Raw genomic sequence first — 6690 nt, forward strand, 5'->3', positions numbered from 1 at the left:
CAAGTGAACAAAGCAACACTTAAATGCTAGTTAGCAATTTTGCAACATATAAAAAAGGGAAATAAATATTATTGGTGTAATATAACACTTCACAAGTGAAACAGATCCATAAGCGATCTAAAAGAGCCAACATGATAAAGCAAATGACAAAAATGTTTTTCCAAATCTTTATTTCCTGAAATAAAAAGACATTAAAGAATCTGATAGCTGATTGTTTTCATTCAAATACTAAATGCTCAAACCACAAGCACAAAAAAACAAAACAACAGCTGATAAGGTTATATTTTAAATTGCATATTAATATTCATTGGGAAATTAGTCAAAGGAAACATGTAAACATGTATTTTAAATTGTAATTTGTAGATATATATTTATTTATTGGTTGTTGACGTATAAGAACCCGAATATAAAGTTTCTTTGCTGTTGTCAGGTCAATATTCTTTGTTCTTAAATCTTTTTTATTTGTTTGTTTGATTTCACTGTTATGCAGCACTAGATAAAAGTTATGAAGTATACAAATAAATCCTAAATCCTGGTACACCCATTGTCAGTATGTGGGACAGTTAATGGAATATATCTATATATCTATCTATCTCTCTCTATATATATATATATATCTTAATTGCCCCTTGGGGATAAATAGAATCAGAATCTTTCTGATTCTGATTGTCTTGCCCCTGAGGGCGGTTTATCCTTCAAGCTCAGGTCCTCTACCAGAGGCCTGGGAACTTGAGGGTCCTGCACAGTTTCTTAGCTGTTCCTAGGACGGCGCTATTCTGGACAGAGATCTCCGATGTTGTTCCCGGGATCTGCTGGAGCCACTCGCCTAGCTTGGCAGTCACCGCACCGAGTGCTCCGATCACCCCTGGGACCACTGTTACCTTCACCTGCTCTTCTCTGAGCCCTTGGTATTGGTCAAGTTTCTAGCAGCTGGGTAGCGTAGTGGAGAGGAGGGTTGCCAGATCAATTCCCGCCTGGGGCGTCTGTATCCAGTCCTGAGGCTAGAACCCCCCCCCCCCCCCCCCCCCCCCCGCCTTCCACATTCATGAGTGTGAGAGATAAATACGAAGTCATGACACAGATGTATATTTTAATGTGTTAAACATCATTTTCCATCAAATATCAAATTGCTGTGAAAAAGTATTTTCAATGAAAACATTGGCCTACCAGTCTGAAAAGTGGCCCAGTCATCCAGAATAACTTTAAACACCCGTGTGGGAAGGATGCTGGAACAAAATGGAAAGAAGGACGACATCTGCCTTTAATGTGGAATTTGTGATTTATTTAACTGACATGTTGATTTAGTGAAGTCAGCTTCAATTCTTTGATGTTAGGTTTTGGTTCTGACTGAGAAACTCTGTGCACTCATGGTGTTGACTTTTGAATCATGAGACAACCACGATTTATCCTTAATTTTATATAAATATGGATATAATTTAGAAAATCATTATGTTATCCTAAATTAAACTTGAAACTGAGCTTTTATTGATGTTATTAGTCAAGTTACTGGTTCAGAGCAACTTCATTCAATTCAGTTTTACTAAAATAGTGCCAAATCACAACCACTGTTGTCTCAAGGCTGTTTCAGGTAATAGTGGAAAATTTTCTAGTACTCTGCAATTTAGGAAAAACATTTACAACCTGCAAATGGGAACTCTTAAATATTTTTGATGATTTTTGTGATTCTGGCTTCAAGGCTCTTGAGCAGCTACTTTGCGTATGATAAGATGCTGCAAGATAAAAAGATAATATTAGCCCCAAATTTAACTGATCACTATCTGAGCCCATGTATTTGTGTAATTATTGTAAACAGTGCTACCAGTGCTGATTTCAGTCAACTGTTTGTTCTCTCCATGTTGTTCAGGCAAAGCTTCTCCACGAGTTTGAGCATAATTTAAAGATTCACAAAGAAATCAAGACTGAGATTAAAGTAGGGAAGCTGATTGGGGGTTTTAGGTCATTTTTAATGTAATGTAATAATAAAGTATTTGTGGGTGCTGTTGGTGATAGTTTTCATTAAAGGCTATAATATACAAAAATTGTTACATGGCTCATTTGCCTTTTGGGAAGCATGGGAACCCTGCTGACACCTCAGAGCTAAGTGTAGCTCATCAGTAGCTGCCCACGCAATCAGGGGTTGCTGCTTGTAGAGGCCACAAGTGCTCACCAGAGGTGCAGTTTTAAATAAATGGTTGATAAATAAAAAATAACAAAAGTAGGTTTGCACCATATCTTACATCTGCCTGCAGTCATTGTAGCCTAACTGCTCAATGGTCATTCGTCAGAGGTGGGCATTTCCAGAAACTTCACTGTAGGAGTTGCCCTTGCTGGCAGTTGTCAAATTGAAAGAATCCACATTTATGGCACTTTTCAGAGTCATGTCAGTCTGTAATATACAGTGGATTATACAGGATGTAGCAATTCATGTGAACAATCAGGAAACTAACTTCTAGATGTTTAGGTTGCAGCTGTTGTGGCTTTATATCAAAAAGCTATACATTTTTCCTCTGACAGTTTTTAGCAGGATTTATTAATCATCATTTATTAATCATCCGGTTCTTTATTTAGATGCTACACTAAACACCAAGACACATTAATGATATTTGGCTTTAACAGCTAAGAAAAGGAAAACAGATGCATGACAGGACAGAAAGATAATTAGTGAGTGGCTGTCACAACAGGATACAGCTGAATGACAACATTATTTGTTTCCTCTCGTCAGTAACTCATCTTCTAATTAAAAGTGGCACCCTATCTTTCACATTGCATCCAGTGTCTGACCATCAAGCTTCAGTGTCACCATTTCTCTCATCCGCTGCTCTCCCCACCATAGTTTTCATCACCATCATTTCCTGAAACGCTTCAGGGTGTACGCTCATGCATTATGGAAGCTTTAAATAGAAAATTCTTGGAAAAACATCTGTGTCTCCCTGTGGCTTTTGGCTAATCACAACAGCAAGGTGTACAGTACTGACAGTAGTATATTTGCTGCTAAATACTCCAGGGGCAGTATGTTAAAATGATACTATTACGGTCATATTGTCTTTTTAACCTTGAAGAAGTAATCACAAATATTTTAAAAATGAATACTAGTAAAGTTACTTTTGGAGTTGCAGCTGTTTCTCTGTTATGTTTTCTACACAGTGCTGTAATGGATGCACTTAAGAAAATTAAGGTTCTGTTACAAATTCTGCTTTTTAAATTTTTTATTTCAGTGTAGATGTCCATATGCTGCTATATGGTGCATGAACTTCTGTCATTGCCGGAAGACTAAATATCGAGCCACAGATCTGGGAAAAGGTTCAGAAAAACATCTGCAGCATTGGGGGTCCCAATGAGCACCTCCATCATCTCTAAATGGATGGTTTGTTACCACCAGAACTCTTTCTGGAGCTGGTCGACTGGGAAATTCTATGTGATTGAGGAAGAAGGGCCTTAGTCAAAGAGGTGACCAAGGACCTGATGGTCACTCTGAGAGCAGAGAACCGTCCAGAAGGATCTCTGCAGCAGTCAACCATTCAGGCCTTTATAGTAGAGTGGCTAGACAGACGTCACTCCTCAATAAAAGGCACATGACACCCCTGCTGTAGTTTTTCAAAAGATGAAACTGCAGATCATGAGAAACAAAATTCTCTAGTCTGATGAAACTTGATGGAAGATTGAACTCTTTGGCCTGAAGTCAAGCATCATGTCTGCAAGAAACCAGGGACCACACATCACCTGGCCCATACCATACCTTTGCCAACAGTGAAGCACGGTGGTGGAAACATCATGCTATGGGGATTTTTTTCTGCAGCAAGAACTGGAAGGCTATCCAGGGTTAAGGGAAACTGCTGAATGCAGCAATGAGATATGCTTGGAGACAAGAGGCAAAGGTTCATCTTTTAACAGCACAATAACCCTAAGCACACAGCCAGGATAAGAAAGAAGTGGCTTTGCGCCCACTCTGTGAATATACTTGAGTGGGCCAGCCAGAGCCCAGACTTGAACCTGATTGAACAACTCTGGAGAGATCTTAAAATACCCGTGCATCAATGCTTCCCATCCAACCCGATGGAGCTCGAGAGGTTCCGCAAAGAAAAATAGGTGTTTCTAGCTTGTAACTTAATACTTAAAAAGACTTGAGGCTGTAATTGCTGCCAAAGATTTTTCAACAAAGTATTGAGCAAAGGCTGTGAACAAACTTTGTCATTTTGGGGTATTGTGTGTAGAATTTACAGGTGAAAATGTATTTTGCTAACAAGCTGTAACATGACATAATCTGAAACAAGTGAAGTGCTGTGAATACTTTCCAGATGCACTGTAGAGGGCAAAAAGAGGTGAGTGAAGAAGAAATGCTCAGTGCATTGTGGGAAAATAAATAGGCAGAGGCCTCAAATTCTCAAGCATTTAAAAGATATTTAATATATTTTATTTAAATGCACTGTGCATTTTTTTTCTATCACATTTGTCACAAGGACAAAAATCAGTGCAGGCAGTGGATTTTATTCATGGGTTTCAAATCACTTCTTCGTAATAGTTAATTCAATTCACTCCTTCCGTGACCCATGCTGTGATAGAGCAGAAGGCCAATTCGACTGGCCCGCCTACTCCTGCACGAAGGACTGAAGATCATTCTTTCACATTTGTGTTATGAGATCCCGACACCAACAGCGCAGCCTTGAAACTGCAGAGATGCTACATGAAAGCACATTTGGCAACTGTCTCTCAAGAGTTCATAATGACCAGCATAGTAGACTCAAGGTCTGCTGCAATGCACTTACATTATTGTTATATTACATGGGCTCTTTGTATCCACACATTTCCTCTGGGACCGTTTTCTTGTGAGTGACCCCGAGCTGCAGTTTGGCTATTGTTGAGGACTGACTTAATTTCCCAAAGGAGAACAACATATTAGTCAGAGGATTGATCGCTTAATTTCACGTTTTCCTCGGATGCCTGTTGGGTGTCTAAAGGTTTCTTAATTTTTATTAAGATTGTTCTTTGTAGTTAAGAAAAATAGAAAGAACATGAATGAAACAAATGAGAGACATGTTTCAAATGAAGGAAGGAAGTCGTTTTATCTGAAACGAGGAGCCTATGCTATACTGTAATTCTGGTAAACGAAGTTGCACAAACACTGCACAGAACAGAAAGACATTCAACATTTGAAAAAAGAAGACGACAAGTTGAACTGAAAAAAGAAAGAGCTACATTTGGCATCAACACAATATTGCAACTAGTAAAAGAAATTGCATTATGGAATCATTTGCTCCATTGTGTCTTCTCTGTCTCCTTCCAGGCTATCTGCAGAGTCTGCTCTAATTATCTGTTCTGATGTACCTGACCCTGCCATGTCATGTTGGTGGAGGCAGCATGCAGTTAAATTAACCTTAGCCGTAAGAGTGAGAGAGGGATGTCTTTTCATGCTGGTGATCCATTAGCTCTGTGTCTGATATGATATTAATTATTCGTGGGGTTTGAATTGTAATTACGATTTGATTTGCGACTCAGCTTGGTCATTCTCTAGTTGAAATGCAACAACGGGCTTTGTAACACACCGAGTCGCTGCACTGGCAACTATTTGCTCAAAAAATATCTCAGTGGGCTCCCATGACTTTCAATAATTCAGAAACCTTTACAGTTTATACTAATATCTGCTTTCATTTCTTGCATACAGAAAGTGGATTAATACTCAGAATATGTCAAATTGATGGCTTTTTTTGTGCATGTCACAATTTGTTTTTCCTCCAAGAATTTTCCATTGGTGATATATTTAGACTTCATATTTTCTCTACTGTATAACACTTTTAGAGTCACTGTGTAAAAATTTCTTTGTATTTCTACAGATTTCGAAAAGGTTCTTCCACAAAATGCCTTTCTTCTATTTTTTCTTTTTTAAATTCCAACTTAAAAAGATGTTTAAGTTGGAAGAAGATCGCACGGCATGCAACGATTATTTATTTGTCATGCACTAAACTGGCCCAGATGACTTTATAGAGTTTAAACCTGCTGAAGTGCTGAAGTAGACACCTGTTGTCATGGTCTACGGTGGGTGGCTGGAGTTTCCATTAGGCTCCTGAACTGACCTGGGATCCGCCCCTGGGCAGGGCCAACTCCAGCTCCTGCACACCTGGAGCCTATTGCAGGCTATCAAGCCAGAGGGATTTAAACCACACATCGATGTTCACTCACTGCCAGTTCGTCATCAACCCATGTTGGTAACAGGTCTTGTGTTTCAAATTCTCGCTGTGATTTATCTTACTAACAAAGACTCTTTTGTACTACAGTTGCTGTACCCACCCTGGCTCACTCCACCTCCGGACTCGGGATACCTAGTGATCATTTTGGAAATCCCTCTGTGCCTCACCTGCCTGCCCTCCTGCCATCACACTCCATCTGGAGCCCCGGATCTCAGGTCAGCCTTTCCACGCCACTCAGCCTCCCCTGGATCTTCATCATCCCCCTCTCAAACACTCCAGGTCCCTAACTGCAAGTAAGAATTGCTGCTCTTATACTGGCCACTTCTGAGCTGCCTTCACTACCTGCCTAACTCCTATATCCTCTCCCCTCAGTGTGACTGTTCCCCACTCAGCTCCGTTCCACTTCTCAGGCCTCGTTCCCTCGCCCTAGCCACGTTCCCCTGGGCACGCCACACCAAGGCTCCACGTCTCGTCATTTTCTGTCTTTGCCACGTTTCCCTTTTTTTCC

The 6690-nt window shown here is 40.1% G+C and overlaps 1 long non-coding RNA gene across 1 annotated transcript; it reads left to right on the forward strand.

Moving 5' to 3' along the window:
- The first annotated feature begins 6056 nt into the window (after positions 1-6056).
- On the forward strand, positions 6057-6690 carry LOC146610289 (uncharacterized). The gene is made up of 3 exons (XR_014905021.1): positions 6057-6196; positions 6270-6475; positions 6555-6690. It is a non-coding gene; the product is annotated as an uncharacterized LOC146610289 (long non-coding RNA).

The sequence above is a fragment of the Diplotaxodon limnothrissa genome, linkage group LG20 (assembly GCF_057381915.1).
Source record: "Diplotaxodon limnothrissa isolate DT_005_m linkage group LG20, D_limnothrissa_male_GT1.1, whole genome shotgun sequence".
NCBI lineage: Eukaryota > Metazoa > Chordata > Actinopteri > Cichliformes > Cichlidae > Diplotaxodon > Diplotaxodon limnothrissa.